The sequence below is a fragment of the Nannospalax galili genome, unplaced genomic scaffold (assembly GCF_000622305.1).
Source record: "Nannospalax galili isolate Female #2095 unplaced genomic scaffold, S.galili_v1.0 scaffold18, whole genome shotgun sequence".
Lineage (NCBI taxonomy): Eukaryota > Metazoa > Chordata > Mammalia > Rodentia > Spalacidae > Nannospalax > Nannospalax galili.
Window position 1 is genome coordinate 1,433,784 of NW_008346548.1, and position 27,259 is coordinate 1,461,042.

The following is a 27,259-nucleotide window of genomic DNA, read 5'->3' on the forward strand; positions in this document are numbered from 1 at the left end:
CAAAACCCACAAATGTTTTGAATTAAGTAAATAAATAAACAGATAAAAATTATTTTCAGGGAAAACAAAATTAAAAGTCCTCTAAAATTACACACTTTTAGACAGAGGGTTAAAACACAATCTTAACACAAATGCAACCTGGGTCATTCCTATCGATGCTACAGACAGAGTACAAAGACATTTACAGGACACATGAACAATTCCAGGTCAATAAATCTGAAGTCAGATGAAATAGCCAAATCCATTGGAAAACATATGGTAGCAAAGTGCACACGAAAAGAAACAGGAAACTTCACAATTTCACATCTTTCAATGACAATAAATACCTAATTTAATTCATTCCACAAAGAAAATTTCCAACACAAATAGCTCAAAGTTTAATTCTTTCAAAACATTAAAGAAACAAAAGCATAGCAAAAATCACAAACTCTCACAAAGTGGAGGTACATGAGGACATTCCTCTTTGTTTTTTAAAAAAGTATCATTCTGAACCCATACCTTAAAAGAACATTACACTAAGGCAAATTACAGGTAAATTATGAATGTAGTCAGAAATATCCTAAAGAAAATATTAACAAATTTAATACAACTCCTTACAAAAAAGGATTATAGGTCAATGCCAAGCACATTTTATTTTAAGAATCAAAGGATATATTAACATTAAAAAATAAAATGAATTGACTTTGTTAACATATTATGGGAAAATTCTCAATAGGTCCAACAATGTAGTGATATGATGCATTTTCATGATTTATAAAAACAAAAGGAGCAATGAAAAAAAACACAGAAAAACATCATCAATTCAAGAAACTCAGGAAATGAGGATGACTTCTTTAACGGAGGCAGAGCATTCACAATTTTAAAATGAAAATGTTACCTAAGAGAAACTGTGCTTCCACTTAATACCACAGTAGAAGTCCTTACAAGGTCATTAGATTAAGAAATGGAAAATGGTGGTATTCAGAGAAAAATGAGAGAAATAAACTGTAATTATTCAGGGGAAACATGAATGGCAAACTACAAAACACTACTGAGAGAAATGAAAGAAGACTAAAATAGTGGGAAGTACAAGGCATTTATAAATTGTCTAATAATGCTCCAAACAAAATCTCAAACAAATCCCAGGACACTGAAATTATTATGAAAGTAACTAAGCAGATTATAAAGTTTTAATGGAAACACAAGAAACTAAGGCTAAAATATTTTTTAATTTTTATTTATTTTCATTGTATGTGTATACTCTAGTTTGCTTTCAATTGCTGTGACAAAACACTCTGACCAATACAACTGGAGAGGAAAGGGTTTATTTTATCTTACATCTCCTAGGTAACAGCTCATCACTGAAGGAGCCAAAGGAAGGAACTCAGGGCAGGAACCTAGAGGCAGGAGCTGAAGCACAGGCCAAGGAGGGAGCACTGCTTATTAGCTTGCTCCCTGGGCCCATGCTTAACCTGCCTTCTTACACAATACAGGACTACCTGCCCAGGGTGGCACCACCCACTATGGCATCACTTAACAATGAAGAATATGCCCCACAAACAGGGCCACAGACCAGTACAATGGAGGCAATTTCCCAATTGTGGCTCCCTCTACCCACATGTAACAAATTGACAACTAAAGCTATCCAGCACAGTGTATTAGTGTTTTGCCTGCATGTATGTAAAGGCACACATGTCATGCAATGCCCACAGAGGACAGAAGAACACGTGGGATCTCCAGGAACTGGAATTACAAACAGTAGTGAGAGAACATGTGCTGGGAACTGAACCTAGATGCTATGCAAGAGCAGCAAGTGCTATTAACCATTGAGTCATCTCCCCAACCTCTATGCCACAATCTTCTTAAACTGTAGGTCACAACCCCATATGGCTGCATAACTCAGTGTGGGAGATGCAAAAAAAAATATGGCAACAGTAAAAGGATTCTAAATATACAATAACCACAATCTTCTTAAACTGTAGGTCACAACCCCATATGGCTGCATAACTCAGTGTGGGAGATGCAAAAAAAAATATGGCAACAGTAAAAGGATTCTAAATATACAATAACCAAGAATTAATGCAAAATCAAACGTGTTTGATCCTACATATCGGTTATTTTTCTGTTATGTGATAAAACACCATGACTGGGGCAACTTATAGAAGGAAGAGTTTATTTGGCTTAAAGTTTACTTTCAGAGGGTTAAGATTCTGTCATGACATGGAGGAATGAGGCAGCTGGAGCAGAAATGTGAGCACTCCCATCTTCAAGCATGTCTAGGAATCAGAGAGATCACAAACTGGAAGGGGTAAGGAGTATGAACGCTTAAAAACCCACTCCTAGTGAAATGTTTCCTCCAGACAGGTTGTACCTCCCAAACTTCTGCAAATAGTGCCAGAAATTAGGGCCAAGTATTCAAATACTTGGAGTTTATGGGGGACAATACTCATTCAAACCACCACATTCCAGGTGCTTCTGGTAGTATTTGCCCATACTGAATCATGTCACTTCACTGCAAGTGAACACTTAACATGCACACTGCACTGCATGTACCAGCATACCACACGACACCAACAAACACTGCCTACAACATCTCAGCTCAGATACAAAACTATCCAATGATATGAACTGTTGTTTTCTTACTATACAAAGTTTCTGTTCCTATAGAAACACAATGGCTGACAGAAAATAATTTTAATATTTCTGTATGTTATTCTTCAAAATGTATAGATCAAATTGGTACATCTTTGGATTATAATTTCTTAGGATGTTTGGTTTTGAAAGTTGTAATTGAGTTGCTGCCTTTTGTTTCATTAAAAAAGTGCTAAAGGTTAAGGTAAGGGCTAGGATGAGACTTCCAAAAATTTCTGAAATGGCCTAAACATACCTCTGCCATTTACATACTACATATTTATTTGAAGTGGTTTTCTCAGTACTGACAATTATAAAATCAAAATATTAATCAACTGTGAAAAATACTGAGGATGAGTCTTGCAGGACCAAATAGCCAAGATTAATTTATGTAAATATAAATAAGCACATCAATCTCATTAGTATGGGAATTTTTCCTTCATCTTTAATAAATGGTAAACTTATATGCATACCAAACAACATTTAAAATAAATGTATTATTTATTACCAATTAATATTTGATTTGTAGGACTATCTTATATACCTATGTACTCGGGTCATGCAAATATTTCTCAGGTGAAAATGGGTCATAAATGGAAAAAGTTTTAAAAGCCCTCATCTTAAGACAGCTAGAGTGGGATATAAGTTAAGATATTTATAAACAGGGATACTGTAAGGCAATAAAAGTTTTCATGACTAAAACCCCAGTATTGTAGAGCAGAGATAAGAAGATCCTGAAAACTCACTGGAAGGCTAACTTCGTGGAAATGGCAAGCTTCTAGGTGGGCGAGAAGTGCTTCTCAAGACAATAAAGGGTAGACCAAGAGAGGAAGATACCTGACATCTCTACATGTATGCACAGGGCATGCATATTGCACACTAATTTGCATTCACCAAACACGAGCAACACACACACACACACACACACACACACACACACACACACGTGCGTCTAGTCAAACAAGCCAAATATGAAAGAGCATATACTCCAGGTTTATATATTTTTCTTAATCAAAACTAACATACTACATGAGAAGTTTATTAATGGCTATCTAAAGGAAATAAGTTCCTGAAGGATGGACAAAGGGATCTGTATGGACAAGCTGTGTTTTGTTTGTTACTTAGTCTGTGTGGATATATCCATTTGATGCAATTTCACCTAGCTATGCTTTTATGATATCTGAATTTCATGTATCTATATTTTTTTCACAAAAACAATTTAAAAAAAAGAGTTAACAAAGTTGGATGAGCTCACAGTGGTTATATTTAGATAGAGACTATCCTCTGCCCCTCAGCCTTAAACATGGCAAAGTCATAGAAATGCATGAGTAAAGTAAATACAGCCCTAGTTTGCTGGCTGGAGGACCATAAAAGAGAGCTTCAGGGAACTGAAAATACCAGCGAGATCACAGAGAGAAAAGGACTCAATAAAGTGACCTCATAAAATTTGCTATGAAATTCTGGTCTCAACTTGAGCTGCACATGCATGCATTTTATGTTAATCTATATATAAAATAAATTAAGAACTAAATTAACAAGCAGACTACTACAAAGTCCAAAATTAGCCACTGGCATACACATAGGAAAAATATGAGCAGCACTGAAAAAAAAACTGATATTGGAACTACAGAGAGTAGCTCATAATGTTCAACCAGGTCACTTGTTTACTAGCCCAAAAATATTAATACTTTCCAAACAACTTAAGCAAGATTAGAATGCCATAGTTTATATTCAAAGAGTCCAAGATATAATCTAAAATCACTAGGTATAGGAAGAACTAAAAAGCATCAACTTTCATGAGAAAAGACAGTCAACAGACAGAAAACTGAAATGAAACAGATGTTGCAATTGATTGACAAAGATATTAAATTAGCCATTATACAATGATCCGACCAAACAATCAGGAACAGTCTTAAAACTGAAAAAGTAAAGAAAACCATGTGTCAGTAGGCCACTTCAATAATACATTGAAGATAGCATGAAAATGAGACAATGACCTTTTGAGTCAATTGAAATTGTCCAGTACAAACAAGCAAGAGGAAAATACCCTAAAAAGTGGTATGAAAAAACTGTAAGACAATAACAACAATCTAACGCTTATGTTATTAGATTATCAGAAAGAAAAAAGGCACAATACTGAAAAAAATCGTTTGAAAAAATACGGGCTGAAAACATACCAAATTTTGATAAATACATCATCCTACAGATTGAAGAAGTGAAGCAGACTCCTAACAAGGCCACATAAGAATAATTCTTATCCATCTATATTAAAACTAAACTACTGGAAGTGAAAGACAAAGACGAATTCCTTCTAAAACATTCAGATGAAATAACACACTATCTTCAGGGGAACATGATGCAAATGACCATGAACTTCTTAGCAGAAACCATAAAAGCCAGAAGGGAAGGACACACCATTTTTAAAATGCAAAGGGAAAAGAGCTGTATATAAAGTTCTATGTCTAGTCAAAATAGAATGTAAAAATACTCTTCACTGGCAGAGAAGTCAGCTTTTTGTCAGAATATCTGCACTAAGAGACTGACTAAAAGAATTTCTCCCAACAAAAGGAAGTAATACCACAAGAAAACTAGATTCACTGAGTTAATGTTTTATTAGACCATAAAAAATTAAGAGAAACGAAAATAGTAAATAAGTACGCATAAAAATAATTGTTCTCATTTTGAGCTCTCTGAAATGATTGAAAACTTAAAAGTTAAATAACATTATCTTATGATTTTTCAATGTATGTTGATGCATGTGAGACAAGTATAATGCAAAACAGAGCGAAAAGTACCAACATGCTAACAAAATATGTATGTTCTAGTAAAGGCCATAAAATATTGATTCCAAGAGTGCTATAAAATTTTATATATTTATATTTAAATGTTTAAAGCATTACATAAGGAAAACTATACAAACGGATCCAGTCAAAATCATAATAGACAAATTTAAATAGATTATTAAAACTATTCAAATAAGGCCGGGCGTGGTGACGCATGCCTGCAGTCCCAGCACTTGAGTGGCAGAGGCAGGCGGATCTCTGTGAGTTCAAGGCCAGCCTGGTCTATATAGTGAGTTCCAGGACAGCTGGGGCTACAGGGAGACACTCCTTCAAAAATACCCCCCCCCAAAAAGAAAGAAAATCAAATACAACAATGTATAAAATGGAATATTACCCCCCCCAAAAAGAAAGAAAATCAAATACAACAATGTATAAAATGGAATATAGAGGCTTCTTTTTAAAATGGTACACCTGAAGCCACTTATGTGTGACCAGTTAAGAAAAAGAGTTACTATAAGAAGCAATAGACTCTGCTCCAATGACAGGAAGAGAAAGACACTCAGGAATTCATAAAGCAGTGATAGAACAACTGAAAGAGGCAAGAAAATGAAAGGTGGCATACCAAAAAGGAGCCAAATCAAATGTATCTTCAGCCACATGGCTTCAGGTCTGAAGAGGGAGAGAAGAAGACCCATCCAACAGGTAAACCGAGAAGCGCTGGTGAAGAAACCAGCAGTCCTACTTACTCTCAGGCTTCACAGCCCACACAGGCCTCGAATCCACTGCCGATTTTGGTGAGACAGTGAATTCTCTGGTAGACAGGCCGGCAGTGAAGAATCCAATTTTATCACTGTTTATGACTCTAGGCAGTGGCTGTGTGTTCTATAGACTAATATTGTTTAAAGCTAAGCTACCTGGGTTGCTACGATCAGAAAACAACCACAAGTCATAGTGCTGAATTTAATCTGTAACAGTCCCAAGTTGAGAGACAGCTCTGGGAAGCAGCTCTAGACAGGGGGCTGGACACCGGCATGCTGAAGGAGCAAGCTTCAGGAGACTTGGCTTAGGCAGCTGCAGGCATAACTGGGCCTTTGGTGGACAAGAGCTGATCTTTTCAAATGAGAATTACACCAAAGTTTGATATGCTTAAACCTCAGTGTCAGCAGATCAACTTCTGGTGCCACCCATAGGGTCAAAGAGTTTTGAAAGGCATTCCTCCAGAAGTTGACTTGAAATAGACCTTAAAAATACGAAGATAGGTTCTCTGCATGTACAGGTCTTAGTGTGGTGGTTCTGTGCTACACACTCAACAAACTTGACAGACACAGTCAGAAAATAAGCCACTCAGGGAGTATGATCTGGGGTCTCAGAGGAGCAAGTGCCTGACCAGCTTAGAGCTGGCAAAAGTAAGTGTGGCCAACAGAAACCCCTGGTACAAAAATGAAGAGAAGATACTAGGTGAACACAGCTCTGGCAGACATCAGAATCTGGTCTAAACTAAAACACCAGCATAAATCATGGGAAGGACAAGAATACAGAGTCCAACTGTCCCCTAGCATATAACTAACTGGCAGGCTCCATATTTCAAGAACCCCAAAAGAAGCTGCTCTAACATAAACTTTTCCTTTTGTTTTTGTCCTTACTATCTTTTTTATTTTTACTATATATTTAGCAGCATTTTATTTTATCATATTTTAATTTTTTATTCCCATTCATATATTTTTCTAATCACGCTTACACATTTTTCTTTATTGAGTCATCTTTTTTTCCTTTCCTTGATTTATTTTCTACCTTTACTCTTTTTTCCCTCATATTTCATTCTTCTTTCTCTACTAGACTTTAGCAGTCTTTTAACTTTGTCTTGTTCTTTTAACTCACATTATTTTTATTGCCTTTCTTACATTTATCAAATTTTGGTTCAAACATTCTCAATGCTAGGAAACCATTTTAGTTTCATTTACATTTTCCTAATCTATTGCTCTTTTCTCCTCCATAACACTCTTGCCACTGCAGGAAAAATGGGTAGAACTAGAGATTATTATGTTAAACAAAATAAGCCTGACTCAGACAAATACTACATGTTAGTTCTCATATGTGAAATTTAGATTGTGTGTATGTGTGTGTGCACGTGTGTATGTGCACACGCATGCGCTTGACCCTGTGCATGTGCATGTTTGTCATGAAAACAGAAGGGGCAGCATGAAAAAAGAAGGACTCTTAAGGGAGGAGGTAGAGAGAAAGGATGGGTAATGGAATTCATGTGACACAAAAACAGAAAGGAAGGCTATTTGAGGGGACTGGAAAAGATTGGGAAGATTGGGAAGGACAGTAGGGGCAAGGAGAGGAACAAGAATAAAACACAATGACACGTGTATAAAAATGTCATAATGAAGTCCATTTGTATGTTAAATTAAAAATGAAAAGATTAAAGAAAACAGAAGAAACAAACACAAAGCATATAACAAAAGGATAGACATCATTTCAAATATAAAGATAAGAGCAATAAGTATAAATGGTCTAAACATATCAATTAAATACAGAGATCGTCAGAACAGGTTAAAACTTGACTCACCCATATATACCGCTTACTAGAAAATTTCACCAAAAATAATGATATAGTAACTTCTTTTTTTATTTTTTTATTTTTGAGGCAGGGTCTCCCTCTAGCCCAAGCTGGCCTGGAATTCACTATGTAGACTACACTGGCCTTGAACTCACAGAGATCTGCCTGCCTCTGCCTCCCAAGTGCTGGGAATAAAGGGGTGCACCACCACACCTGGCTGATAGTTACTTCTTTAAAAAGCATGGGAAAGATGAATACTTGTCCCTTACTATCTTTGGGGTATTGGCTCTAGGACATCTCATGACCCTTATATAAAACAACACCATTAATTTCATGTAACCTACCTATATGGTCTCAAATAATTTAAATTGTATCTACATTACTTATAACATCTAATCCAACTTAAGTGCTTTGTAAACAGTTGTTATACAATTCTAAATAAGCAGGCTCTAACAATAGTTTCAAAATAAATGAAACACAAATGGACAGAACTTAAAAAAAAAATCATACTTAAAGTTGGTGAAATCAGTGTTTCTTTCCCAGCAATAGGCAGAAATAGCTGATAGGAAATCAATGAGGATATGGACAAACCTAAAAATTAGAGCTATAAAAAAGGGCATATGGCTATTTGCCAAAAGCCACAGCATTTGTTTTAATAGATCATGTTGATCAAAATTTGAGATAAATTTGAGTATGGTTAGCGAACTGTCATAGAGGTAAGCACAGCTTTGGTAGAAGTAAAGGTTAATTGCTTTGAGACAAGATCTACATCATCAGAGGCAGAGAGCTGTGTGAAGGAGGAGATCATGTATTTTCTTAAAGACGTAAATTGAAAATGAAACTTCAGAGAAATAAGGATTTACTCATCGCACTATGCAAGGGCAAATATCTTATCATACTTTTAAGAAACAGGCTTGCCACTTGGTTTAAACATCTGTATAACACAAACAGTTTTCACTACAATGAACTTGAATATTAGCTTTAAATATTTGTTTTTAAAACTTTAGAACCATATATAAAAATGTAGGTGACTTTTGCCTTTAATCTAAAAATCAGAAAGTTTGCATTTTAATAAGGATTCTATACACAGGAAGCCAGTATTTTCTTATAAAATAAGTACGAGAGCAGGTAAGTAGCTATAAAAAATATCTGTACTATGAATTCATTCTTATAAGAAAGCAAAGAATCGTTTGAAGTAAATTTAGTATTTTCTACTTTTTTATTTTAACTACACACACACACACACACATATATGGACTAACAAGAAGGCCTACATTAGACAGTATGATTACATAAATTTTCTTCGGGAAAGTATCATTTAAGGACTTAATGCAGAATAAAGCAAGTTTAGGAGTTGGGAACTCCACTGGAGTATCACTCTTCTATAGGAAAGAATGAAATCCTGCCATTTGTAGCCAATCAAGATGGAACTACAGGACATTATGTTAAGTAAAACAACCCAGACATAGAAAGACAAGTACTACATGTGCTCTCACATGTGGAAAGTTAATACAAGAATTCAACCTCAAAATTGAGTAGGGTATGAGGGGGGTGGTGATAGCATGATAAAAGATAACAAATAGAATTGCATTAGTATGTATGATTAATACATGTTAACGATAGGTAAATGCAGGAGACACTTTCTTTTAAAAAAATAATTTATTGAGAAACATGCATTTAAGGTGTTTTGATCAAATCCATGACCACTCCCTCCCCTCCAACTCCTCCCATATCTCCCCATCACTTTTTCCAATAACTTCATGTATTCTTTCTTCTTCTTTGATTTATTTAATTTTTATGGGGCTTTTTTTGGCTACTCTAACATTCCTCCCCCTGAAGAGGTAACCCTAAAATTTTTAAGAATTAGATAAAAGCACCCAAATATTTTCAACATTTTTGGCCTTTGAAATGGAGTAAGTTGCTAAGAGGCCCAAGGACATTTTGAGTTTTAGCCAAGAAACTGGTTACTTTTCTTTGGGGTCTTTTTACCCTAACTGCCTAGCAAATGCGGACCAGGACACTTTTATGAACACATTAAGAATAGGTAAATTAGCATAAGCCTTTTCCAAAGTAAGAAAAGATTTGGAGAACATCGGGTACATTAGTTAACAACCAAAACATCAATAGCAACTATTTTTAGAAGTCAATCACCCTCTCAAGAAAATTCAGAGAGAGAGGAAAATACTTGCTATATCACTAGCTTGTAAATCACTAAAGAGTTCCTAACCTGCCCTGGCTGATCCTTGGGAACTAGGTAAACAAAGCCTCCTTTCCTTACAACTATCACAGCTTGGGACCAATCTCATAATAGCTCTTCCACATGAAAGTATTTGGCTATCAAGTAGAAGTCAGGAGTTCTGTTTCAGCCTTCATAGAGCAAATGGACACTGAGGTAAACAGCATAACCGCCACCATGGTTAACTGGCAGATGGAGATGTGTCAACCACTCAGCAGCCCAAGTCACCAGCATAACTACAGCAGTAGACAAGAAGTGGAGAGCTCTGCCTTCTACAGTCTACACAGTGCTCTACCTTCAAGTCAGATACACCTATCCATGTTCCAAGATGGTGAGGGCCAAAGAAACAAGACAGAAGTGCCTGAGTTCTGTTTAAATAGATCACTTGCCCTTTTGTTCTTTTTTTCCAAATCCCATTGTTACATTCCTAAACCTTGAACTGAATTCATTTGTTGGCCATGCTATTGTGCAAGAAGTCTTCTGGTTGTGGCTTCATTGACTTAATGACAACCACTCTAAGGACTTTGGGAAAATAACAACAAAAAATATTCTGTTTCTTTTTGTACTGCTCAACTAAAGTGAGACAAGTCCCCATAACATTAGCTTTCGTATAAAACCATGAATTCATTTATCATCCAGAAAAGGCATTTCTTGCTGTAAGGAAGGTTAGGGCAATGGTACATCTCCTTTAGAAAGAAATAATGGCCTCAAGAGGAAAAGGAAAGACATTCATTACTCAGTCACATCTGACTTTGGCCTTCAAATTCTTCTTTCTGATAAGAGAAATGCCATATTTGTAAATGTGTACTAGCTAAAGACAAGTTTTGTAGTAGCATGAGAGGACTACAGACTCGCTAAGTCCATTTTAAAATCTAGTGTCAAATACTTCCAATTTTACCTTCTAAATAGAGCTAAAACACCCACGTATATAACTACAGATTTAGTACTAAATATGTTCTATTACTAGAAATAAGACCAAAGATTATGAACTACCACATAAGTACATGCCACTTTGCAAAAATGTACATAAACGCTAATCGAACTCAGACTTAGGAGGAGATGATTATAATGATGTCATCTCCCAAATACAAATTTCCAAGTCACTACTCAGGATATTCTATAATTGTTACTAGGATAACACAGAAAAAGAAAGATTAAATTATTCCCTGCCCTTTTCACTCAAGCAACTGGACAAAAACAATAACACATGAGCAAATATGATGGCAGAGGAAAATGTCCAAGGCTCACTTCATCTATATATGACTAAAGCCTGTTCTGAGGTCTTCTGAGGACTTGATATTAAAATAACATGTTAAGTATCTAAAACATGAACCTCAACCGGACTATGAAAATCACTAGGAATATTTTTTTTCAAATTAACACCCTCCCACTTCAGATCAGAACTATAGAGTAGACTTAATTGATATAGTCATTCAAGGCTGAAGTGGGTGAATAACATGAGAAAACTGCAGTAAAATGCTAACTTTACCTTTGGCAGCTATACCCCTTAAAACTATTTTGACAATCCAGTATTATGAGATTATTCTGACAAGCCCAGAGCTTGATAAACTTTATACTACCATGATAAACTGCAGCACACTGCACCAAAACATGGAGGTTATTTGACACTACATTTGTTCCCATCAACATAAGGGAGAAACCCACTATATCAAACTGTCACCCTATGACTTAGGAGTGATGCCTCTTGACAAGAAGAGCAGAGTGTTTCAGTGTGATCTTAGTGACCCTTGTACATTCTGCCATAGCATTATGTGATTCCTAATATTCACCACAAAAGCAGACTTGCATCTGGATCCAAATGCTACAAGTGAACTGAATATGAGTTTTCTGTTTCCCTTCATTTGTTGTCATAGCAACAGAGGGAAAACTTTGGAGAGAGGCTTTATGCTTGGACCATTAACATATGGGTCCATGACTCCTGAAAACAAATTCAAACAGGGAATTTTGAGCTTCACTTAGGTTAAAATGGAACCAAGTCATACTACAAGCAACTCAAGCTACTTTTCCCTTTTGCTCTGTTCTCATCAAGATATTTTAAAAGCTATAAAACTGTTTTACAAACTTCAAGTCATACTATCAACACTTTTAAATTAAGATAGTCTATTGTACACTTTAAAAGCAAAAGAAGGAGTCTCCAGGGTCCTTTGTATGTGTAGAACCAGATCATCTGCAAATAAGGACGCTGACTTCTTCCTTCATATTTTTATGCCGTTTATCGTATTCATTTGTCTTCTTGTTCTAGCTAAGACTTCAAGCACTATATTGAACAAGAATGCAGTGTGGACATCCTTGACTTGTTACTGATTTTAATGGAATGGCTTTAACTTTTTCTCTGTTTAGAATGATGTTGCTATGGACTTGTAGTATAATGTCTTTATTATGTTGAGGTATGTCCCCTGTATCCCTATGTTCTCCAGGACTTTTATTATGAATGGATGTTGGATTTTTGTCAAAGGCCTTTTCTGCAACTAATGAGATGATCAGGTGGATTTTGTCCTGGAGTTTGTTCATGCAGTGGATTACATTGATTGATTTACATATGTTGAACCATCCCTGTATCCATCCCTGGAATAAAGCTGAATTGGACACAAGGGATAATCTAATTTTCAGGACTTTTATCATACCAACAGCACTTTGTCCCTCCCCACCCCCCACATCACAAAAGTAAAGGGAATGACAGGGCAGAATAAGATAGGATGAGACAGAAGGAGACGAGACTGTAAGAATTAAAAGATGACAGAATGGAAAATATTTGTGTGTATCACACTTAAGGTAAACAAAGTCTTACAAAATCTGTGGTTCAACTGCAATTATATATGGCTGCATGCATACTGCACTGTGTCTTAAAAGTATTTCTCTTTTCTGTAATAGCATTTCTTTAGAGAAAATTATGGTTATTGGGGTTTTGGTATAGTCTCCTTTGTAGCTAATTATCTATTAGCTTCAAGTCTTCATTGCAAGACTTAGACTCGTCTCTTACCTCGATCCATCGGTTCAGGAGTGCTTCCTGGTCCCTGTGACAACATATATTTCAAATACTGTGTAGGAGGTGGTGTCACTCTCTGTAGAGATACATGAACCCATAAACAAAAGGTCACTAGCTCCATTTATACCTGTTATGAGGCAAATGTTTCTAAGTATCCTTCCATATGTAGAGCTTTTCCTCCAAACTAAAATGCATGTCAGCTTTATATGCCCCTCTAGGAAATGTGCATAGTATTCTAACCGCTTATTTCAAATTATAAATCTTTCTAACAGCCATCAATCTGATACTAAACTCATTAGCAAAATGAACTGAAAAGAACACAACATACATTGCTATTAATGGAGTTCTATGCATGTCACTACCCACAAAATGTACACAAATATTTGTTTTTCAATACACAGTATTTCAGAAGTAAAATTTTATTCAAGCTACAAAGACATGTACTTTGTAGAACTCCATTTTTAAAGAAAACCTTCAGGAATTTTCATCATCAGAAAGTTTACCAAAAACAGAACGTGAAACCATGTATACCTACATATACACATGGGGTGGGGGGGCAGAGGATTGAAAACACTCATTTCCTATGCCTCCAAAGTATTTTGAAGCAAACAAATTAGTAGGCTCTACATGCAAAGAATAATGACAAGTAAAAAGTAATCCTTAATTGATAAAATAATGCACATGAATCCCTAGAATTAAACAGGCACTGGTTGAAATATGCATATTAAATGTGTCCATAAAATGGACAGTTTAGTAAACTAGTGAAAATTAGACACTGTGTCCAATTCAGAAAGAAAAAAAAAAGAGTTTAAAAAGCAGAGGCTGCTTTTACAGAAAACTTGGGTTCAGCTCCCAGCACCCACATACTAACAACCATCTGTAACTCCAGTTCCAGAGGATTCAACACCCTCTTCTGGCCTCTGCAGGAACTACATGCATAGGTGCACTTACATACATGCAGGCAACACTCATAAACATAAAACAAAAATAAATCAAATTTTTAAAAAGAAAAAGTTTAGAAACAGCCTTCCTAACCAAAGGTGGTCAGTGTGAACGTATATAAAACATACATTTCTTTATTTCTTTGCAGTGAAACTCCTGGAAAAACTTATGCCCACTTGGAAAACTGATGCTCTTATTTCTGTGCTTCTTGTGATAGTAAGTATTTAGAAGGTTAGTAAATCACCTCTCTCTCTCTCTCTCTCTCTCTCTCTCTCTCTCTCTCTCTGTGTGTGTGTGTGTGTGTGTGTGTAGGAGGGCTTTTCTGGGGCAGTATAGAGGAGGGCTTTTCTGGGGCAGATTAGATCCAGTATATGCTGAACCATATGCTCTTCCTGCCATGGTATTCTGCCTCACCAAAGGCCCAGAGCAATGGAACAATGTGACCATGGCTGAATCTTCAGAAATCATAAACCAAGGGAATTTTCTCTTTCTTTTAAGGTGTTCTCTCAGGTATTTGTCAAAGAGACAAGAAATAACGCTAACAATACAAAGAATTCGACAGATATTTCAACAATCATTAAATTATATGACATATAGGAAATTAAATGTGAAATGTAAAGGTGGAAAAGATGAAAAATGCTTTATAAATGTTGATCACTGAATTAAAATGTTATATGCCAATTCTTTAGATTTCACCATCCTCTTCAGGTAGCAAACCGTGAAACCACAGCATCACATAATATGAACTAGCTAAACAGGTTCCCATGTATTGCAAGCAGATCAAGGTCTTGAGACTCAAGGAGGATTAATAATTGTTCAAGATTAAAACACATAAACACCATGAATTTTAAAGCTATATATTAGAAGAAAACATAAGTCCATTTCTTGGCATATGCAGAATATTAAATATCACCAGTGATAACACAAGAACATGTACCATGTCTCTGTGTGTGTGTGTGTGTGTGTGTGTGTGTGTGTGTGTGTGTGTGAATGCCTGGGGTGGAAAATACATGTGTGTATGTATTCATGTGGAAGCTAGAGAACAACTTTAGGTGCTGAGCCTCAAGTGCCATCCACTTTTTAAAAAATATATTTATATTGTTTTTATGAACAGCAGATCTGAATCTTAGCTGAAGAAATATTGACAACTGATTACTACTGGGTGGAAGATCTTAAAGCGAGGGACTCTAGATAGGCAGACTAGACCTCGGTAGATGAACTTGCACTGAGGAACATCTGGGGACACTAACTTGACACAATAGGCCTTAATTCAAATGACAGAGGTATGAATTCCAGGGGGGATATGGGAGGGGGCCATTGGGGAAGGGGGTTTAAAGATGATTAAGATTGATTGAGATATACTGTTTGAATTACAGAAAAATTCAATTAAAAAATAAAAATTACATATTTTAAATATTTTACTCATAATTTTTATTTTATGTGTATGAGTATATTGCCTGCATCTGTGTAAGTGCACCTGCCATGTAATGCCTGCAGAGGTCAGAAGAGGAACTGGAGTTAAAAATGGTTATTAGCCACCATGTGGATGCTGGGAATCGAACCAGAGTCCTCTGCAAGAGCAGTCAGCTCTCTTAATCTCTGAGCCATCTCTCCAGTCCCCTGGCTTTTTTTCTCTTTTGAGATATGATCTCTAACTGGTCTGAAACTAACCACATAGACTGTACTGGCTGGCAAGCTTCAGGAATCTACATGTCCAAACCCATATCCATGTGAGGAATACAAGTTTGTGAAACCACCCCCACATTTCAGCCCTCAGAAAGCATAGGCATGCAGTATTTGTGAGATTGAGCCCAGCCTGGTCCACATAGTGACTTCTGGGAAGGCTGGGACTAGGGAGATCCTCTCACAAACAAAAAACAAAACAAAACAAAACAATGATTCTGTCCTAGTTTGTTCTTCATTTGAAGAATGACAGTTGACTATCGAAAACTTAATAAGTACTGACTCCAATTGCAGCTGCTGTATCAGATGCAGTTTCCTTACTTGAGCAGATTAATAAATCTCCTGATACCTGGTTTGCAGCTACTGATTTGGCAAATGGTTTCTTCTCGATAACAGTTCATAAGGACCACCAGAAGCAATTTGCTTTCAGCTGGCAAGGCCAACAGTATACCTTTACTGTCCTGCCTCAAGGGTATATTAACTCTCCAGCACTGTGCCATAACTTGGTTCACTTGGTTTGAAGGGATCTTGATTGCCTGACTCTTCAAAAAAATATCACACTGGTCCACTATACTGATGATGTTATGCTGACTGGATCCAGTGAGCAGAGGGTAACAGACAGTCGGGACTTGTTGGTTAAGCATATGCGCACGAGAGGATGGGAAATAAATCCAACCAAAATTCAAGGGCCTTCCACCTCAGTGAAATTTTTAGGAGTTCAGTGGTGTGGAGCATGCAGAGACGTTCCTTCTAAGGTGAAGAATAAGTTGTTGCACTTGGACCCTCTCTCACCAAGAAAGAAGCACAACGCTTGGTGGGCCTGTTTGGATTCTGGAGGCAGCACATTCCTCATCTGGGTGTGTTACTACTACCCATATATCAAGTGACTCAGGAGGCAGCTACCTTTCAGTGGGGCCTGGAACAGGAAAGGGCCCTTCAACAGGTCCAGGCTTCTGTACAAGCTGCTCTGCCCCTTGGGCCATACGATCCAGCAGACCCGATGGTGCTTGAGGTATCAGTGGCAGATAAAGATGCTGTTTGGGGTCTCTGGCAGGCCCCCATAGGGGAATCACAGCGGAGACCATTGAGATTTTGGAGCAAGGCTTTGCCTTCATCTGTGGACATCTATTCTCCCTTTGAGAGACAGCTCTTAGCCTGCTATTGGGCCTTAGTGGAAACTGAACGTTTGACAATGGGCAACCAAGTCACCATGCGACTGGAGCTGCCCATCATGAGCTGGGTGTTATCTGACCACCCTAGGCCATAAAGTAGGCCATGCACAGCAACAATCCATTATCAAATGGAAGTAGTATATATGTGATTAGGCTCGAGCAGGCCTGGAGGGCACAAGCAAGTTACATGAAGAAGTTGCCCAAATGCCTATGGTTCCTACTGTTATGATGCCTCCTGTTCTCAAGCATGCACCTATGGCTTCATGGGGTGTACCCTATGATTGGTTGACTGAGGAAGAGAAGACTAGGGCTTGGTTTACAGATGGTTCTTCATGCTATGAAGGCACCACTCAGAAGTGGACAGCTGCGGCATTACAGCCAATATCTGAACAATACTGAAGGACACTGGGGAAGAAAAGTATTCACAATGGGCAGAACTTCAGGTAGTGCACACGGTTGTGCATTTTGCTTAGAAGGAGAAATGGCCAGAAGTGTGATTATATACTGACTCATGGGCAGCTGGCTTGATAGACCCGATGGAATGGTCTCTTAAAGACACAGTTACAGTGCCAATTAGGTGGCAATAGCCTGGAGGGCTGGGGCAGGGTCCTCCAGAAGGCAGTGAGTGTATGCTTTGAATCAGCATACAATATATGGTACAGTTTCTCCTATAGCCAGGATTCACAGGTCCAGGAATCAAGGTGTGGAAGTGGGAATGATTCCACTAGGAAAATTTTGCTTCCTGTACCCTTGAGTTTGCACTCTGCTGGCTTGGATGTTTTGGTTCCAGAAGAGGGGGTGCTTCTGCCAAGAGAGACAACAAACATTCCATTGAACTGGAAGCTAAGACTTCCCCCGGACACTTTGGGCTCCTGATGTCCTTAAGTCAGCAGGCTAAAAAAGGAATAACAGTATTAGGAGGGGTGATTGACCCAAACTACTGGGGGAAATTGGACTGGTTCGCCACATGAAGATTATATCTGGAAAGCAGGAGATTCCTTAGGGTGACTTTTGGTATTACCATGTCCTGTGATTAAGGTCAATGGGAAACTGCAACAACCAAATCCAGACAGGACAACAAATGGCCCAGACCCTTCAGGGATGAAAGTATGGGTCACTCCTCCAGGGAAAGAGCCAAGACCTGCAGAGGTGCTTGCTGATGGTGGAGGAAATACAGAATGGGTCGTAGAGGAAAGTAGTTACAAATATCAACTTAGGCCACTTGACCAGCTGCAGAAACGTGGATTGTAACTGACATGAGTATTTTTGTCCTATTTGGTTAAGATAGGCTTGCACATGTACACACATATGTTAAGCAGATACTTGAGTTATTCTTTTTTGAATATGTAATCGAGATGTGTTAAGTGGTTAAGTGTTGTGAACCTATATGATTATATTGGGTTATGAGACACTAAAGGACTAAGCATTCCTCGAAGACCTTATCACCTACTCTAAGATATATAATGCATTGGTCATTGTATGATGAGATAGTTATATCATGTTAGGTGAAATTATGACCTCAACATTGTTTTCATTTGAAAATTAAGCATGACATAGAGAGATGCTTACAAATTGCTGTTAGCTGCCATATGGGTGTTGGGACTGAGATGGCTCTTAACCACTGAGCCATCTCTCCAGCCCCAGTTCCTGTGTTCCTAACCCTTGCCTAGTGTCAACTACTCCTCAACTGTGTAATATGGGGAGGGTGGGCTCTTGACTCTGGGTTCTTAGGATCCTAATGGGAACAATAATAACAACAATGATTTCTTGATCTAAGCCACGTTATTGTTCTCCAGAACATCTCAGATAATGAGTATATAAAATGTACTCATTTCAGATAATGAGTATATAAAATTTACTAAAATTTACTTTGTCAGAGACCTATGACACATTTACCTGAGGATTAGTTTCCTCAATGGGATTAGTTTCCTCAGGCAAGGGTGGGGAGGGTAGGTCTGCTGAGGGTGGGGAGATTAATTCATTGGGTGAATCAAACTCCTCAGAGTCTGAGGATTCAAAATCCTCAGCTTCCTCAGGGTTCTCCCACACATCTCCATCCCACATGTCAGGATTCCAATCTTTTCCTACCAATGCCCTCACCTTTACTGCTGACACCCTTCGAGGCTGGGAATTAAATTTATGTTGTAGGTCAGCCAAAGGTATAATAAGGGCTCCATCTTGATTTTCTGCAGCTTTAGCTCTCTGGCTGCTGGAGAGCAGGGCATACGTGGGAACTTTTAAACTGTTGACTTGAATCTGGAGGTTGTCAATTTTATCATTAAGCTCATTTTTTATCTTCATCACTTTATCCAGAGATGCTAGAAGTAACCAGCCAGCATTACTATTTTTCTTTATTTTTCCACAAATTGTCAAATGTTTTATATAGAGAGTCACTAAATTTCTTGCTCTTCACAAGAGGTGAGTTAGGAGATTCAAATGCATCTATCTCCATAACTGTTTCAAATATTCTACACCAAGGATTTTCAGTGCTCTCCACGCTATCTGAAGACTCTGAGTTGGAGAGCCTGCTCAAAATACCAACAAGCCCATTAAAGGAATTCATCTTTTCAATTCTGTTTCTCTAGAACCACTCCTGGTACCACAATCTGTATTAGTCAGCGTTCTCCAAAAAAACAGAACCGGTAGGATGAATATATATGTATAGAGATTTATCAGATTAGCTCACAGGATAGAGTCCAAGTAGTCCAACAATGGCTGTACCACACTGGAGAGGCTGAGAATCCATAGTCGCTCAGTCCATGAGGGTAGATGTCTCAGTAGTCCCAAAGCGGCGCTGAAGGTCTGTCAAATTCCAAAAGATCAACTAGTCTTCAGTCTACAGCAGCAAGATGAACTCACCAGCCAGAGAGAAGGCAAGCAGCAAGAAGCCAGGCATTCTCCTCTGCAGTGGCCTTTTATATGGGCTGCCATCAGAAGGTAACACCCACATTTAGGGTGTGTCTTCCAGCTTCAGATGATCCAATCAGGAAGATCTCTCTCATTTCAGTTAATCCCAGATCCAGTCAAGTTGACACCCAGGATTAGCCATCACAGATTCCAAAACAAGGATCTTAAAATAATTATTTTCCGTTCCCCAGAAATATTTCAGTGTGTCTTAGCTCTGAAGATTGAAATGCTGGGCAACATAAGAAGTTATTTGTATCTGCCCTTGAGGGTGTTAAAATACTTAACAGCTGAAGAAAATGTTCACCTAAGGCATAATGAGAAATGACAAGGGATGTACAAAGAAAATCAGGAAAGCATGAAGCCAGGGAAGAAAGCATTTTAAAAATGAGTAGTTGCCAAACCAAAGACTCAATGAGAGCTGGTTGAGCAACAGTTTCGTAAAGTAAGAGAGGCCCCTGATGAAGACAGAATGAACTAATGAATAATTCAGATTGGTTGAGGAAAAAATGAAACAGAGGACAAAAATCTCTTTAGATAAATTTGTGCATAGGGAAAAAAAGAGAGCACGAGAGAGGGCAGTAGAGGACAGAATTTTCTATTTGTATGAAAGACATGAAAACTCACTGAAGTCAGGAAGGTGATTCATTCAGGATTCTGCCATCATTTTTTCTAAATGTTTCACTATTGGAGAATATAGATTATATCTCCAAACTATGGGTTATACCATCTTCAGTTCACTCTCCAGTGATTCACTAAAACCAATTAAGATAAAAACTCTTTTTAGCAGATGATTTATGGTCTTTTATTTGGGTTTGGCTCACATACCTCCCATCAGCTGAAGCCATGCTAAACTACATGACACTTCTGAATGAGTTTATAAATAACATAATATATATGGTGCGACTTCCACTTAATTACTAATTGGGTTAATTGATGTCTTCAAGAAGAAAAAACATACACGTGAAAGACAAGGAAATCTCCCAACTCCAGAATAGGGTGATCTTTTCCCCAATTTTAAGTAGATTTTAAGTGTCCACTTACTTAGAACAGCGACAAGTAAAATCACATTGACTCTTTAATAGTCAATTAAAACTGTACAGTAATAGAAAGTATTAAACATCTTTAAAAAACATGACTTTAAAAATAATTCTAACATTTCAATCAATGTATTTCAAAGTACGAAAGAACTTTGTCTTTTTCTATTGCTCTACTGTATGAGTAGATGGTTAGGAGTTTAATGGATTTTGTTTTATTTTAATTATTAATTAATTAATGTGTGTGTATGTGGTGAGAGAGAGAGAGAGAGAGAGAGAGAGAGAGAGAGAGAGAACCAAAAATACAGCTTCTTATGTGTTTAAGTCGCAATGCTGGCAGACATTTGGGGAGAGAGGGGTTGCTTGTTTTTATTTAACCATCAACTGTCAATCCTAGTGTCTAATAACAAAACTTGGGAAAATAGAAATGAGGGTAAAAACTAAAATCCTACAATTATAAACTCTTTATTGGCAATTTGAAGGTTAAGAGCAGCTACCTTATCAGTTGGTAAGCTGTTGCCTGGTATCCTTTGTTTTTGAACAACCTTCTCTAAAGACTGTCATCTTGGGGGAGTTTAACTTGAAATCAACCACAGGAAGTAATTTTGATCTCCAATGTCTCCACCTGAAGAATCAGTGTTCCCCCCTCAGTCAACAGTGTGCTACAGCTGTAATGATTCACCGATTTTCCTTTCAACAACAGTTACTTTTATTGTTTGGACTAAAATTTTATCCCAAGCTTCTCAGACTCTCAAAACCTAAACCCAGTAATTTTAATAGGAACTTCAATATTAGCCATGATGCCACTTTCTTCACCATAATTCACAGTCACTTTTGCCATAAGCCTGGGAAGAAGGCCTCAAAAGAACTTATGTTGAGCTTTTCTCATAGTGCAAGTCAATCAATAATAAAAGTTATAAGATTTGGAGTAGACTCAGAGTTTTGAGGACTTCTGCAAGTTGGCATAATCAGAGGTTTTCCATAGGTCTAAAAGTATGTTTCTTTTTTAAAAGAAAGAAATTGAACCATGCAGACAGCTAGCTTTGTAAACCAAAAGAAAAACATTTATCTTGAGATCCCATATGAGGTCACTGTTTGGCATGCTAAGACATGGAGGTTTGGAGAGCAAATCTCCATGATAAGCCTTGGATCATTCTAATTGTTTTAATTGATGAATTTTCTTCAAGGAAAAAAAGTGAGCTCCATTTCTGTTTTTAAAAATCCAGAGTGTCTTTAATAGAGGAACTAATGACAACCTTCTCGTTGTTCTCACTGACGAGGAAACCCTGTAATAAGAGCTTCCCACAATGTCAAATAATACTTGTCTCATAACAGGGCTTCTTTGTTCATTCACCATGTCTCTTTTGATATGCACAGATAATAAAAGTTCATGTAAAACTAAAGGTAATATAGAGCAGAAGCCAACACTAATTCTGTATAAATATGTCTGATTAATAAGAATGCCATTGTTATGGTTATTTCGTAATGTCACGATTGTTACAAGAACAGAGGATAGAAGTACTCTTACTCTCACTGTTTTTGTTCATCCTCTGTCACCCAACCAGTTGCTGAATTTTTGTTCAATGGAGGAAATGAAGGATAGATTTTTTTTTATCCATTAAGTATTGCTGTTACATTAGTTCATCTTACAAGCTCTGAAACTAGGTTTAAATTCAGGAAAAAATTAAGTATTCTTGTAAGATAAACTCCACATCTCCTGTTTAAAAAAAATAAAAAGAATACATGCCTCTAGACTTTTTTTTCACATTCACAGCCACTATATTACCCTAATGTTTGCCTATGAGCAATTTAAAGGAAAAATTTAGCATAATAGCACTAAAACTTGGTTAAGATCCTAGCAAGTTAAACCAAAGCTATAGGTGGATTCTACAATGAAACCAAAAACTTTAAGTGGGATTCAGCTCCAAAAGTCAGCACATACTCTTTATGAAGTAATAATAAAGTCTCGTCTAAGTGTATGCCTCTCTAAAGTAAAGGAAATGGAAAACAAGTCATAGATAACAACATGCATTCCCTGCAAACAGCCTGATAGATCTGAAGGAATATTATAGGCTAGCAGATGTCTGCATTGTTGTTACTTTGTTTTCTGTTTAAATTCTTCTCTCCCAGATCCTGGCCTCTCCCCTTGGGGCGGCAGCATAATATAAAAACTTAACAGTCGATCTTAAATTTAGCTGACATTTTTATATCCTTCACAACATACTCTTTAGATTGCACCCAAGAAGGAGATTATTAAATAGTAGCAGGGGACCAGTTGCCAGACCATTTTGACTGAACAAAAAAATACAGCACTGTGCCTTCTTGCTGACAAACCAAACAACATTTGCACAATCTTTATAACCAATTTCATAAATAAGCTGCTATTAATGACTGTGAAAAAGGGAAAGAAATTATATTTCTCCTAAGCTCCTTCATTGGCTCTCAAACCTCCAGTAGCCTGAAAAAGTGGTAGAAATTGTACATGAAAAGGCATGTGCTAAGTTGAGCTTAAGCAGGTTTTCCTATAAAGCAGATTCTGTCAGTTAGAGACAAAAATACACTTCTGTGATTACTTTAGCCTATTTGTTGTAGTAATTAGCTAGGCTTCCATTTTGCTGAGGCTGGCATCACACACATCTTTTATATTTTTTTAAATTTAGACTTTTTTTCCTTTTTATGAAATGAATTTATTTTCAGTCTCTCAATCCATCCTATGTTTTATTTATGAATATAGCTCTTCTTGATGGTAACTTTAATGTGAAATAGGTAGTAATTAATGTCCCAATCTGCTAGGTTAATCCCTTTCCAAACTCTCTACAGAGAAGTTTAAGGTAAGTAACAGTTTACAGTCAATATTAGGTTTAATTATGCTTAATGAGAGTTACTGTCTCTGTTTACTAACTGCCTTTAGGTGTGTGGATCCTAGTTGAGTTTTCCCCTGGCCTCATTCTGATTCGCTAATAGTGCCTGTGTGTACTATATACACAGCACTTAAATCCATAAAGACATTTCTGGAAAACAAAGCAAGTAAGGCACCTGTTTCAGTCAAGACATCATGAGACAAGTGAGTGCAGTCTTCATATAAACCATGTCTTTCTATGGGAAGAGAACTACCGTTCTATGCTTTCAAACAGAATCAAGTAAGAGGCTAATTATTGCCTAAATTCCAGATTGGGGGTAAGTCCATACATAAAAACTGTTTCAGACTGAGAACAGTCATCAGTTTTATGTACAATAAAATAATGGAATACTTACGCTTCTAAAATATCCTTTATCAATCCACTAACATCTCAAGTACCAAAATCTAAAATTATTTGTACAAGTGATCGCTTTAGATCTTTTTTTGGTCTAAAAATGTTTTTTTCTTTAAAAAATTGTATTCAACTTTATTGGTGAGTATAGAGCAAAACCTGTAACATAAGGTGGTAATCCTTGAGTTATTGAGTGTTGAAGAGACACAGGATTGATCAAAGGATGAATTCACTAGTGAAACAGAACATTTCTCCTAGGCCTGTGAAGGCCGCAGCATGAGAGAATAGACATAGCAGCACATAGCATGCTTAAAAGACAGCAAATTGCAAACTGTAGATAGGAAGAACTGTGTGCCAAGAGAAGGGACTGGGGGAGGATAGGAACATGGGAAAGATATCTGGAAGTCAGGGGCTCAAAAATTAGGTTGGAGCCAAATTAAGAATTTTCAGTGTTGTCCTGCTATTTTTAAGTAATGTCAGGAGTAGAAAAAAAGTAAAGAGGTATCTTTACAAATCAGGGAAGCAAGAAGTCTATATTACAAATTGTGTAAATTACTCTAAATTTTCTTAAGCCTAAAGCATTCTAACAGTTATTCTCATATTTTAAACTCCCAGAATATTACTATTAAGTGTCTTTACATCTAGGTCAAAAATTAATTTATCCATAACAAATAAGGAAATAAAAACAGTAATAGAAAGCCTCCAGATTAAAAAGCAGTCCAAGTCTAGATGTATTCACATCAAAAGATCTACAAAAAAAGATCTTAAATTAGTCAAAAAGATAGAAACAGAGGGAGAACTCTCAAACTCCTTCTATGAAGCTAGTATTACTCTATTACCAAAACCAGGTAAAGACAAAACAATAAAAGAAAACCACAGGCCCATATCTCTAATGAACATAGATGCAAAAACTCTCAACAAAATGCTCTCAAATTGCATATAGACACATATCAGAAGATTTACCCTGATCAGTTGGCTTCATTCCAGAGATGCAAGGATGGTTCAATATACATAAGTCAATAAATGTAATAGATCACATAATGGACTTAAAGACAAAAATCACCTGATCAATCATCTCAATAGACACAGAAAAGGCCTTTGACAAAATCCAACATGCATTCATGATAAAAGTTCTAGAAGGAATTGGACCATCGGGAACAGACCTCAACATAATTAAAGCTATATATGACAAACCCAACACCAACACCATTCTAAATGGAGAAAAAAACCAAAGCATTCCTATTAAAATCAAGAACAGGAAAAGGCTGTCCACTATCCCCACTCCTTTACAATATAGAATTTGAAATTCTAGTTAGAGCAATAAGAGAAGCTAGAAAAGAAGATGTCAAATTATCCCTCTTTGCATATGGTATGATATTATGCATGAGAGATCCCCAAAATTCCATCCTAAAACTTCAAAAAACGATCAACACATTCAGCAAAGTGACAGGATACAAATAAATTTACAGAAGTCACTAGCCTTTCTACAAATCTACCATATGATCAGGTTCTACCACACCTTGGCATATTCCCAAAGGACTCAGCATCCTACTGCAGAGACACTTGCTCAGCTGTGTTTGTTTCTGCTCTTTTCACAGTAGCTAAGAAAAGGAGACAACTCAAATACCCCTCAAAAGATGAATGGATAATGAAAATCTGGTACATTTACACAATGGCTTTCTACTCAGTGGTAAAGAAAAATGAAATCATGAAATTTGCAGAGAAATGGATGGAACTAGAAACTATTATAATACAGACTCCAAAAACAAGCAATGTATGTTCTCTCTCATTGGGGTAATCAACGGGTGTCTAACTAGACTTAAGGCCCACCCTATATGTAGTGCTGAAAACATAGCCACATGTACATGGCTGGAGAGGTCATACATCCTTGAGAAATACCTACTCTTGTCACACTCCTAAACCAAAATAATTTCTTAATGTAGTCTAAATATTTATCTTATATTTACAGACCAAATGTACCTCTTACCACTCAACAAATAAGCTTCTTTTTGTAACAGATGGAGACTACTACAAAGTTCCAGAACTGGTCAAATGCAGAAATGTGTCTGTGAGATGTCCAGTCCTAAGCAACACATCTATAATGGGACCTCTACACCTAAGCCTCAGGGAACATAGCGCAACAGTGGGTGGAAAGACTATTAATGTATCTCTCAACTCTCACCAATGCAGCTTCCTTGATGCAACTGATGATGATTAACCCTCAAGGCAGCACTGAGCAAACTGCACAGAATAATAGTCTGAAAAGTGCTTATTCCTGAATAGGGCACCTATAGCAAACTTCTGACACCCAAGGTTCAGGTACCCATGTGGAAGAAGGGGTAAAAAGATTTTAAGAGACAGAGGTAGTTGATGACCACAACGAAACAAGAGTTTTTCAGACAGCTGAGAAGTTACTCATATGAACATTGTGACAGCATGCAGAAGACCTATGCACGCACAAGCCACACAAAAACATAGCATAGACATGGGGAAGTGGGGAATAAGCCTGCAACTTAGCTGAAGAACAATTGGTAACTGATAACTACTGGGAGAGAGAGAGAGTTAGTTTACTTTAAAGGTGTGATGCTAGATAGGTTAACCAGGCCTCAGTGGATGGATATACACCAAAGAGCATTTGGGGACACATGGTTCAACAGGCCTTGAAATATATGACAGAGTACATGAAATTCAGCAGAGGGTCTATAAGAGAGGTGCATATACGGGAGGGGTTCTAAATATGATCAAAATGTATTGTATGAGAATTCAATTAAATAAAAGAAAAATTAGTTTATGCCATTGGAAAAAAGTTCTGAAAATGTGTTTGTCTGAGAGTTTGGCTAACAGCACTGAAGCTAGTGAGAAAAGAAGCTGTTTGGCCCGTATCCCCATACAATTATGTTTAAATTTTATTTAGTAAAATACAAATTTGTTTGCAATTAACTTCAGAAATATCTGCTATTTGAAATTTCTACTGTAGTATATCCTGACATTTTGTTTTAAATTTTTTTCATTTCAAATCATTTATTAATAACAATTGCATATATATTGCATACATTATATCTAAGCAAATG

General features: G+C 37.0%; 1 protein-coding gene across 7 annotated transcripts in view; it reads right to left on the bottom strand.

Moving 5' to 3' along the window:
- Zbtb20 (zinc finger and BTB domain containing 20) overlaps positions 1-27,259 on the bottom strand; it is an 843,460-nt gene that overhangs the window by 640,469 nt on the left and 175,732 nt on the right. The window contains exon 1 of one of the 7 annotated variants that reach the window (XM_029568250.1): positions 13,194-13,212. The exons of the other annotated variants lie outside the window; for them this stretch is intronic. The gene's annotated coding sequence lies outside the window, so the exon portion shown is untranslated. Of the gene's footprint in view, positions 1-13,193; positions 13,213-27,259 lie in introns of those variants that run through there. 7 annotated transcript variants of the gene reach the window in all.